Raw genomic sequence first — 11,681 nt, 5'->3', positions numbered from 1 at the left:
GTTTGTGATGAATAACGCAAAGAGAGAAAAGCATTTTCTTTTATGGCTGGATTACAGAATGTTCACAGTTCATTCCAGGAATTTGAAAGTAAAGGAAATAAAAGGAAGGCAGTAATAGTGTCAAATTATTATTATGTTTTGAAAGGACAACATTTGAGTAGTGGGAGTTAGAGCTTTAGCAGAGAGGTGGATATCAGTTATATAAAACATTAAATAAAATCCTTCTGAAGGCTGAGTATTGTAAGAAGGATTATTTGTCTTGCAAATTAATGAAATCACCCCCACCCTTTTTGAGGCAGAAGTTTTAAAGGTAAAATTTCGTGAAAACAGATGCTGGTAAGAATAAAAAGTAATTGGGGGAGGGTATAGCTCAAGTGGTAGCGCGCATGCTTACCATGCAGGAGGTTCTGGGTTCAATCCCTAGTACCTCCTCTAAAAATAAATAAAAGTAAATAAAACTAATTACCTCCCCCCAAAAAAAAAAAACTAAAAAGAAGAATAAAAAGTTATCAATTTGTGGGAGTTTATATCTGAAAGATGCTATTTTCTTGATGAAGCTGTATCTAAATTAATCTTCAAAGAGTGAAAGGAAGTGCTGGTAATTTTACAGTTTATCTTAGAATTTAGTTAATTACACATTCAACTAACTTATTGGACTTAGAAATCTCATAAACAGATGAAAAATTTTATAACTTTATAAAATACATTTTGCGAACAAAACCTAATCTATGGTATTGGGTTAAATTTCTGCAGTGCATTACCTGGATCCATCAATTCATTGAACACATTTGTTAGTACAATAATCTTTTTTTGGGGACATGCATGCAGAGAATCATCCTCATTCTCTTTTTATAAAAAAATTATTGAAATAGTTGATTTATAATGTTACTTTCAGGTGTACAGAAAAGTGATTTCAGATTCTTTTCCATTATGTGTTATTACAAAAAATTGAATATAGTTCCCTATGCTATACAGTAGGTCTTAGTTTATCTATTTTATATATAGTAAAGTGTGTCTGTTAATCCTCAGCCCCTAATTTATCCCTTCTCGCCCTTTCCTCTTTGGTAAGCATAGTTTGTTTTCTATGTCCATGAGTCTGTTTTGGGTTTGTAAATAGAATTTTTATTACTTTTTTTAGATTCCACTTTTAAGTGATATCATATGATATTTATCATCCTCATTCTCTTAATAGAATGCCTCCACCAAATGTCAGAAATTGGGCTGAGAGTAGGAAGAATGAGATTTTAATTTTTTGGCTTCTTCCAGATGATGAATGAAATTTCACAGCTATATCCACCTTACCTTTATAGGTTGCCATCCTTAAAGAAACTTGTTGTCTCCTGAAAAGGACTAGTGAGACAATAGAAATTGCTCAGAACAACTGCTTCTTATTTTTCCCTAAGAGGAAAGTGACTAGACACTGTGCCTGTCTTTTACAGCTGGTATAGCGTGTAGTTTAGCAGTTTATATTTGATTTATCTGTACATGGCTGAGAGAACTTAGCATTTATAAAAAGATGTAACACTAAGTTAGCAAGATCACTTATAAAAGTAGTTCTAAAGAAAGAGTCTGAATTCCATTTGGATTTCCATCTGAGCTTTTAAAATGCTGATGCACTGGCAGGCGCTTACATGAACACTTGATATAGTTCTTTGACACCATCTTGGACTAAAATAGACCTCTCTTTGGGTTTTGCATACTCCATGGGAAACCACAAAAGGTAAGGAACTGCCAGACGCAAAGATCAGCAAGGCTATAAAAGGACAAACAACCCAAGGTACCAAATGTTTCTTCTCTGGTTGGAAATTTTGCACAGAGCAGGAAACATGAAAATCAGAGCAAGAGCTGCACAGAAAAAAAATTTGCAGACTTTTAGAATAAAAAGATGTGAATTTTGTGAGCATATATTCTCTCATCTTACTGCCTTCCTCAGATGCCCGTTTCTTGACCATGCTCTATTATTACGCAGTCTTTAAGCACATGATATTGGCATTCAGGCATTTTTGAAGAAAATAGTCTTTCCTAAGGTGGTTGGAAAACTATATTGAAAGAAAATTTTTTAAAAAATGTGCACATAGAATGAAAACATTTCGGCTGTTAACATTTCTGTCAGATATTTGTATCAATTTGCTTTTTTCAAAGCAGTAGTTCTTCTGCATATCTATTCATACACACTTTTAAAATATATTTTTGAAGTCTTTGATGTGAAATAAATTTAAGCTTACCCAAAATTGCATTTTTTTATGATAGAGGCTGAGTATATTAGAACACTTGTGATGAAGTTTTGAAATGATTGTTTTTTATATATATGTTTATTGAAGTATAATCAGTTTATAATGTTCTATCAATTTCTGGTGTACAATACAATACTTCAGTCATATAGAAACATACATATATTTGTTTTCATATTCTTTTTCACCATAAGTTACTACAAGATATTGAATATGGTTCCCTGTGCTATACAATATAAACTTGTTGTTTGTCTATTTTATATGTATTAGTTAGTATCTGCAAATCTCAAAATGATTGTTTTAATTAGAGAAAAATGAAGTAGTCTTTTAAAAGATTACTGTATCATGTGGAAATAACAAATGAGAAATTTTTAGCTCATACTCTTAATTAGCAAAAGCAGATAGTTTCATGTATCTTTTGTTTAATTTTAGTGCAGTTGGCTTCTACTCCAACTTCAGATCAGTCCTGATTTGTTGAATTAAGGTTATCCCTAAATTCTTAACTAGTGATTGAATACACACTCAGGGTACAGTGGTGGGTAAATGATTCACATTTTATCCAATGAAATGTAAAGAGAAGTCTGCTGAAGTGGGTGGTCTCTGGAAAGGCTTTGATTTCTTGATAATGAGGGCAGATATGACTTTCTTCTTAATCCCCTCTTCCAGCTTTAAGCAAGATCTTAATGCTTAAAGCTCCAATACCATATTTTGGTCAAGAGGCAACAAGCATGAGGATAAAAAGTCAACAGGCTAAGGATAATGACCTGAACATAGAAAGTGCCTATGGCCTTGACAGTATTCTTGAGCAGCTAGCCATATAAGAAACTGCTTATTTTGGGACTACTTAGATATGAAAAATAAACATTTTTGATTAAGTCAGTATTAGTTTAGCTTCCTGTTTTCTGAAGCTGAGAATATCCTGACTAATACAAGTAGCTTCTGTTAATTCCACTGTATTTTAATTTTATTTAATTTTTAAATTAACATGCAGTAAAATCAACTTTTGGGGGGTACAGCTATATGAATTTTAATAGCTTATAAATTTGTATAAATACTACCATAATCAGGATACAGAATAGCTCCAGGACTCCCCAAATTTCCTTCCTGCTCTCTCTTTGTAGTAATACCCTGATCCTGCCCCTTATCTCTGGCATCCAATAATTTGTTCTCTGTCAGTATACATGTCTTTTTGAGATTATCATAAAATACCCTAAAAAATTTAAATCATTTTGATATGTAATAATCACCATAGATCTCTTTACTTATTTAAGATATCTTTAATTTTTCATCAGTGTTTTTTAGTTTTGAGCATTCAGATGTTTTATTAGATTCATACTTAATAATTTTGTATTTTTAGAGATATTATAAATGCTATTATTTTTAAATTTTGGTTTATAATTGTTCTAATTTCCAATTGATGATATATAGAAATATTATTGATGTGTGTTTTCCTTGTATCATGTGATGTTACTTAACTCACTAATTAGTTCTAGGAGTTTTAAAAATAGATCTCTTATGATTTTTTATATAGACAATCTTGTTATCAATGCATAGGAAGAGTTTTGTTTCTTTCTTTCCAATCTGTATATCTTTTATCTTTAATTTTTGTTTCTTTAATTTCTATTTCTTGTCTTATTGCACTGGTTAGGACTTCAGTAAGATGTTGAATAGGAGTTGTGAGAGTAGACATCCTTGTCTTGTTCCCAATGTTAAGGGAAAATAATTCAGTTTTTCAGCTTTAAGTAAGATATTTGCTGTAGGTTTTTTTTTTTTTTTTGTAAGTAAATACTTTTAAAAATAAGATTGAGGAAACTCCTTTCTATTCTGAGTTAGCTGAGCGTTTTTATCATGAATAGATTTTGAATTTTGTCAAATCCTTTTTCTGCATGAAATGATATGATTTTTTTCTATATTATTAATTTGGTGGATTATACTGATTGATTTTCAAATGTTGAACTGGCCCTTGCATTCTAAAGATAATTCTCCACTTGGTTTACTATTCTTTTTATATATTGCTAAATTTAATTTGTGGATATTTCACTGATTTTTTGCTGCTTTATGCATGAGGAATATTGGTAGGTAGTTGTCTCTTCTTATCCTATCTTTGCCCAGTTTTAGTGTCAGATTAATGCTGGGCTTTTAAAATGAGTTGGGAAGTGTTCTCTACTCCTCTATTTTCAAGAAGATGTTTTATAGGATTGGTATTATTTCTTCCTTAAATATTTGGTAGAAATCACCAGTTAAACAATCCAGACCTATAGATTTCTTTTTAAGAATATTTTAAACTATTGATTAAATTTCTTTAGTAGTTATAAAACTAATCAGATTATTTATTTCACTTTAGATGAGTTTTAGTAGTTTATCGTTTTCAAGAATTGGTTCATTTCATCTAAGTTGTTGAATTCGTGTGCATAGAGTTGTTTATAGTATTCCCTAATTGCCATTTTAATGTCTACATGCTCTGTAGTGATATCCTTTCTCTTATTCTTCATATTGGGTATTTCTATTTTTTTCTCTGTTCATCTTGCTAGAACTTTATCAATTAGTTTGGAAGGGTAATTTAAGTTTTTAATTATAAAAACAATATAAGTTCACAGAAGAAAATCTGTCAAATACAAGAAATATTTTTAAACATTAAAATCATCTCTAGCTCTACTCCATGACATTTTGATGCATTTCTTTCCAACTGGAAAGACCTCACAGGCGATTGCAGCAGGGAAGGAACAGGAACTGGGTCAAAAATTTCAGAGGACTGGATGAGGCTCAGGATCTGGAGGCCCTGCTTCCTGGTCAGCCAGCTGAGACTTCTGAAGGCTGGAGCCCACAGTAGCTCTCTGCTCTGTCCATTGTTTTATCCTATCACTTTTAATCCAAATATAACATTATATTTGGAGTGAGTTGCTTACAGATAGCATAGAATTGTATCAATTTATTTCAAATCCTTATTGACAAATCAGTGTCCTTTATATATAGTGTGTTTAGATCATTTATATATAATGTAATTATTGATATTTGGAATTAGAGTTTTCATTTTTAGTGTTTGTTTTTTGATAGTTTCCTTCATTTTTAGTTTCTCTGTCTCCCCTTGCTTATCTTTTTTTGGGGAGGTATTTAAACTTTTTTTTTTTAATCTTTTATGTGTTGTGTTTTACTATATTGATTTAAATAGATTGTTTTTTATTGATTGCTCTCGGTTTTAAAAATACATCCTTAAGTTTTTACAATTTATTAGTGATCAGTATTTTACCACCTCAAGTGTGAGGTAGAAATCTTATCAATATATATTGCTGTTGTCTTACATATTATATATTAATGCATTGAAAGATGTATATACTGCTTTTCTTTTATACTTAATATTCAAAATTTCCTTCTGGTATCATTTCCTTCTGCCTGAAGTGCTTCCTTTAGTAATTATTTTAAAGAAGCTCTGCTAGCTCTGAATTTTCTAAGTTTTTCTTCATTTGTAAATGTCTCTATTTTACCTTCCTGTCTGTAAGATCTTTTTGTTGACTGTAGATGTCTCCACTGGTAGTTTTCTTCCATCAGCATTTAAATGTCATTCTACTTCCTTCTGGCTTTTGTTGTTTCTGATAAGAAATCCTCAATTTTTCTGAATCATTGTTCTGTCAGAAGTAATGTAGCATTTTCCTGTGGCTACTTTCAAGGTTTTTTTTTTTTTTAATCTTTGGTTTTCAACAGTTTGATTCTATGTATTGAATATGGCTTTCTTTGTGTTAACACTGCTTTTTTATAGCTTCTTGAATGTATTGAAGTTTCACTAAATTTATGATATTTTCATCTATTATTTCTTTAAATATATTTTCTACACCACTTTTTTCTCTCCCTTTTTAAGATACAAATTTTAGATCTTTTGGTGTTCCCCAATAGGTTCCTGAGTCTCTGTTCAAGTTTTTTAAAATGTTTTCTCTCTGTTAAACAGAAATTATGCATTCTTCTTATTTCTTTTAAAGTTTACTTACTGTTTGCTCTGTTAGCTCCATCTTACTATCAAGCCAATCAAATAGTATTTTAAAATTTTGGTTATTGTTGCAGTTTGAAAGTTTCAGTTTGATTCTTCTTTATAACTTCCGTTTCTTTGTAGTGTCTTTCTAACTTTCCAATCATTTCAAGAGTTTCTGTTCTCATTTTTTGCAACATTAAAAAAAAATAGCTACGTTAAAGTCTTTGTCAAATAAGCACTGCATCTCTGTCAACTTGATATGAGTATATGTTGTTTGTCTTTTTCCATGCAAGTTAATATTTTCCTGGTTCTTCATATCCAAGTAATTTGGGGTTGTATCCTGGACATTTTGCTTATTATATTATGAGACACTGAGTCTGTTAAAATTCTGCAGGGAATGTTTACTTTTCTGTTTTAACAGGAAAAAAACCCAATGCCACAGATCCAAATGATCTTCTTTTGATTGTGGTTACAATGTCAGTTTTGTTTTCAAAGGCTTTTTATTGATCTTTGTGTCTGCCTCGTGTATGCTACTCATTGGCCAGTCAGATCTATACAATGATCTATATCTTACTTCAGTTGTCAAAGTCTTTGGTATACTATTTATGGTCAAAATCATATATGCATAGCTCATAAGGAGTTCAGTAGTTCATAAGCTCATTTATAAGGGTCATTTACCAATATTCTCTCTCGTTAAAATCTCATTGGAATTTTTGGATTCCCTGGGAATCCTCTGGCTTGAAATATGGGATTTATTTACCCTGTTCTTTTCCCTGCTTCCTTTGAACATGATCATGTCTGGAGCCAAACAGTGGAAGAATAGAGAGACATAAAAAGCAGTCAGGATACTTTACACATTTTTAAAAACATTTTTACAGGCAGAAGTTATTTTTAACATTCTAAAGGAATTACATTGTGTGAAAAAGATTTTTTCCTCTGAATTGGGTCCTTTTTTTTGGCCACTACATTCTAAGTTTTTAAATACAATTGTTAAAGGTTACACTCCATTTACAGTTACTACAAAATATTGACTATATTCCCTGTGTTGTACCATACATCCTTCCTCACATTTTGGGCCCATTGTTCTACTTATCAGAGAGGGTATTTCCCCTCCTGCATAGTTTTAAGCCCTCAAAGGTCATCATGGGCTGGGGCAAGAGACAACAATGAAAGTGAGAGCTTTCAATTTCTCTCTCTGAGCGTTATGAGACTCCTTTTCTAATCCTCTCACCAAACTTGAAGGCTTCTCCTCAGCTTCCTGTTTTTGCTGATGCCCACTTACAGATTTGGGGCTTTGTTGAAACCAGATTAGAGAATACTAAGGTCCTCAGATAGCTGCTCCATGTGTTATGTCTAAGATTTAAAGATGCATTCAGTCGGAGAGGCAAGATGGAGGTGCTTACAGCATCTACCTGGAACTAGAAAATTATCTCATTATATTTATGATAATTATTAATTTATTTTTAGAACCTATTGTTCTGTGGTTAATACTCTAAGTCCAGTCACCCAAAACTAACAATTAAATCTGTCATCCAATAGGAAATCACTCTGTAGATGCATATCCCATCAGGCCAACCAGGAATCTTAAATTCACATTCAAAGAGAAGACAAGGTTTGTGGTAAGTCTGATTTATAGAAATTAATCATTATACTGTCTTCCCATTCCTGCTTCTTTAATTGTATTGCTATGAGTATCATTATATTTTCATAATAGCTGTGATGACTGGTATTTACCATGTAAGTACTTTTCTTGCTTTATGTAATTTGATCTTATTAACAGCATAATACTGAGTGCCATTATTTGAGATAGAACAATTAGATCTTAATAAATTTAAATAATACCTCCAATATCACACAGCTGGAAAAAATGTGCTACCAGGATTCAAATACAAATTGTTTGACGCCAGCATTTATTCTCTTAGTCTTTCTGTACTGTTTACCTCACATATAATTCATGCTATTCCATAAGAAGAATCAAGCTACATATTACTAAAATTGAGATGTGATATGTTTTCTGCTAAATTTATATTTCTAGCTAATTAAATCTACTCAGCTAGTAGGGAATTTTCATATTATTATAGTAACTTTAAAATGTTAGATTGCTTCCTTATAGAAAATGTTACAAAAATGTCATTTACACTCTGCATATAGGCTATGTCAGTGAGTTCTTGCTATACAACAAGCTCTTGCTATCTTTTTCATACTTTCTCTAACTTATTTCTTTAAAGTCATTATATTAAATTACATTTGTGACACTTTTAGGCATTATGTCCTGTGCTGCCCATCACATCAATGAGAAAAGCAATAAAGATAAAAGCCATAAAGATAACTAATACAATCTAGTGTGTTATAATACAATTTGATATGCCATCTAATAATGATGTTGAAGATTCTGACCAGCCAAAGGTTACAGTCATTGAAGTTTGTTCAGTCACTGATCTATTAAGCATAATGTAACTGGACGGTATTATTTTTGTCAAAATCTACCTTCTTCAAGAAACCATTCGCTAGAAGAATGGAAAATTTGCTCTTCCATATATGCAACATCTCTCTGTCTCTTTCTCTTCACATACGCACGCACACATATGTAGAATTACTGTGATTAATAACACAGATATGCAGTCAGTACATGGGTTGAAATCCATTCTAACCATCTACTAGCTGGGGAACCTTGGGTAAGATACTTATCTCAATGAACATTAGTACTCTCAGCTACAAAATGGCTATGATGATAATAATACATTTCTCATTGTTTTTGAGCATTAAATAATACATTACATATAAAACATTTGACCTTAAGTCTGGATATTGTTTCATCTTTCTAAATTTTGTTATCTATTTATATGCATTTTGCTCTGAAATTTCTGTGTTACATTAGTGGGTATTTTTACTGTCATTGGAGCATTATATTAGTTCCATGAAGGCAAATAATTATATCTATGAAGTATGATGGTTAATTGAATAAAGGGTAAATATTTTACTATTTGTTGGAGTTCGTCTAATTCTAGGGTCAAAAATCAAATGCCCTCAGAAAGTGTCAGAAAGTAGGCGGAGGATATAGCTCAGTGGTACAGTGCATGCTTAACATTCACAAGGTCATGGGTTCAATTCCCAGTACTTCCATTATTAATAAATAAATAAGCCTAATTACCTCCCCTCCAAGTAAACAAACCAAAAAAGAAAGTATCTGAAAGATTATGCATATGTATGAGGCAGGCTAGAGTAAAAAATGGGGAGTGATACTAACTATAGCAAACTGCTGCATACATGACCCTTGTAAAGTCATTCAGTTTTACAAACATCTGCCAGCAGTCATTCCACCTATGACCGTGAGTTTGCAACCTTTGACATTGGGGCAATGGGAAGTCTCTGATTTATGTAATCAAGGATATCAGTGTGATCTTCAAAAAAAAAAATGCCAGTGGAAGAAGAGAATAATAAAAATTATATATTCAGAATTTACACCTTTTATTTTAAGTTAAAATCCATAAACATGTCTTCATTTTCAGTCTTCTAATATGGAGCAGTTCTCTCTCCTTTGAGTATGCAAAATGACTTTCATGTTTCTGACATAAATCATACTATATTCTACAGTTCTGATTTTTGGTTTCATGAAAATAAAATGGGAAATTGATGTGAATTTTGAAGTAATCTAAGGCAGAATCTTTCTAGATTTTTTGTAAACATTTTTTATTGAGTTATAGTCATTTTACAGTGTTGAGAATCTTTCTAGATTTTGATTTTTCTTCTAATATTACTTATTCCTAGTTTGGTGGCATTTTTATTTTTTATGATTGAATTTATCAAAAATTTCTAAGGCCTCCATAAGAATTTTGACAGAAGCAACATTAAATTTATATGGAAGATCACATTTATTTATTTAGAAAGTATTTAATTAAATTTTATAATTTCAATGACTAGTTAAGGGAAATAAACAGTTTTGGAATGATACAACTGCCTCTATATTATTTATGCTTATTTTATATAGCTATATATACACACTAATATTTACTAGGAGTGGGATAGAAAACTAGATATTTATTATTATAAAGAGCTATTGCCCTGTAATAACAAAACATGAGGTCAGTTTAAAATTCCATAAATTTTAGCTTGAAACTTTGGAGGTCACAACAATGTAAACCTTCTTTAAAATACCTTCCATTTAAATTTAGGAGGAAGTCATGCCAAATTTATTTTAAAACATTTATTTCAACAATCACCCTTTTTTAGTTTTACAAGACTTGTCAGTTATTGAACAATACTTTATTGAACACCTTATCTGTTAGACATTGTGCTCGTCTGAGCACAGAACAATAAAGAAGTTAGAACTCACTACTAACCTCATGGTACTTGCAAGAAGAATGCTATTAAATAAATAATTACAAGAGCTACACATAATATGTATAAGTATAGGATGACTTGGTATTCTTAAATATGAGAGTTGGAAAGGATGTAAAAACTTTATCTATATACCAAATCTCTGCTAAGTGGTCTTTTGGCCTTTGATTGAACTCTCTTGATGGGAAATCTGTAGTCCATTTGTTCCTGGAAAAAAATTGGCAGTTTGAAACTGGCAAACTTGAGGTGCCCCACTCTCATTGTATTTGTATACAGCGGTGACGAAATTCTTGAAAAAAAATCTACGTGGTGTCATATGCTGTAGTCCTTAAATTCCTTGACTCTTGTGGAAATATATTTTCAATACTATAGGGCATTCTATTGTTATGTCAACATTTTAGAGATGGGGCTTTCTTCTGTGTCTGATCCTTAAACCACATATCTGAGAATCAAATTTCTTTTCTTAAATCATTTATCCCTTGTAGCAATTTAACCATGCCTTGTTCTTTATATAAAAAGTTGGTGATTTTCTTACTTTCCTAATTCCACAATGGGAGGACTGCAATATCAGGTTCAAATTTGTTATTCCCCTCTTGATTATCTTAGAGATTAATAAGGTATATGATGTTTACATGTAGTGACCTTGCAAAGGAATTTGTCCCATAGCCCCAAACAACAATCATTTGTTGTTTGGAGTGAGTCATTAATTTTATCTGACAGATTGGAGATGGCATGGGAATTAAGGTGCAGCCTGCAGACCACCTGTCTCAGGTGACTTAACCAGTGATACCATTCTACTTTTTACTGTCCTGTCACATTTGTTCTAATCTCTGACCAGTGCATGCCAGCTCTAGAAGATACTTTTCCAAATGACTTGAATCATGGCTAATAACATTTACATCTAAGGTTTCTGTCTGTCCTGCATGATAAATAGAGGTTGAAGCTGATTAATATTTTACAATCTGTGTTCATAGTTACTTGGAGGAAATCACCAAAAAGTCATAATTCATTGAAGAGGACCTGTTTCTTATGTGCTTTAAATTGTTTCCCTCTCTCTCTTAAAAAATTACACCTTTTTTTTTTTAGGAAGAACCTCAATAAATAAGATACTCCTTTTATCCACGTACCTTTCCAGTGTATTGCAGCTGTGC

The sequence above is a fragment of the Camelus dromedarius genome, chromosome 3, assembly GCF_036321535.1.
Source record: "Camelus dromedarius isolate mCamDro1 chromosome 3, mCamDro1.pat, whole genome shotgun sequence".
Taxonomy (NCBI): Eukaryota; Metazoa; Chordata; class Mammalia; order Artiodactyla; family Camelidae; genus Camelus; species Camelus dromedarius.
This window is presented reverse-complemented; position numbering follows the sequence as displayed.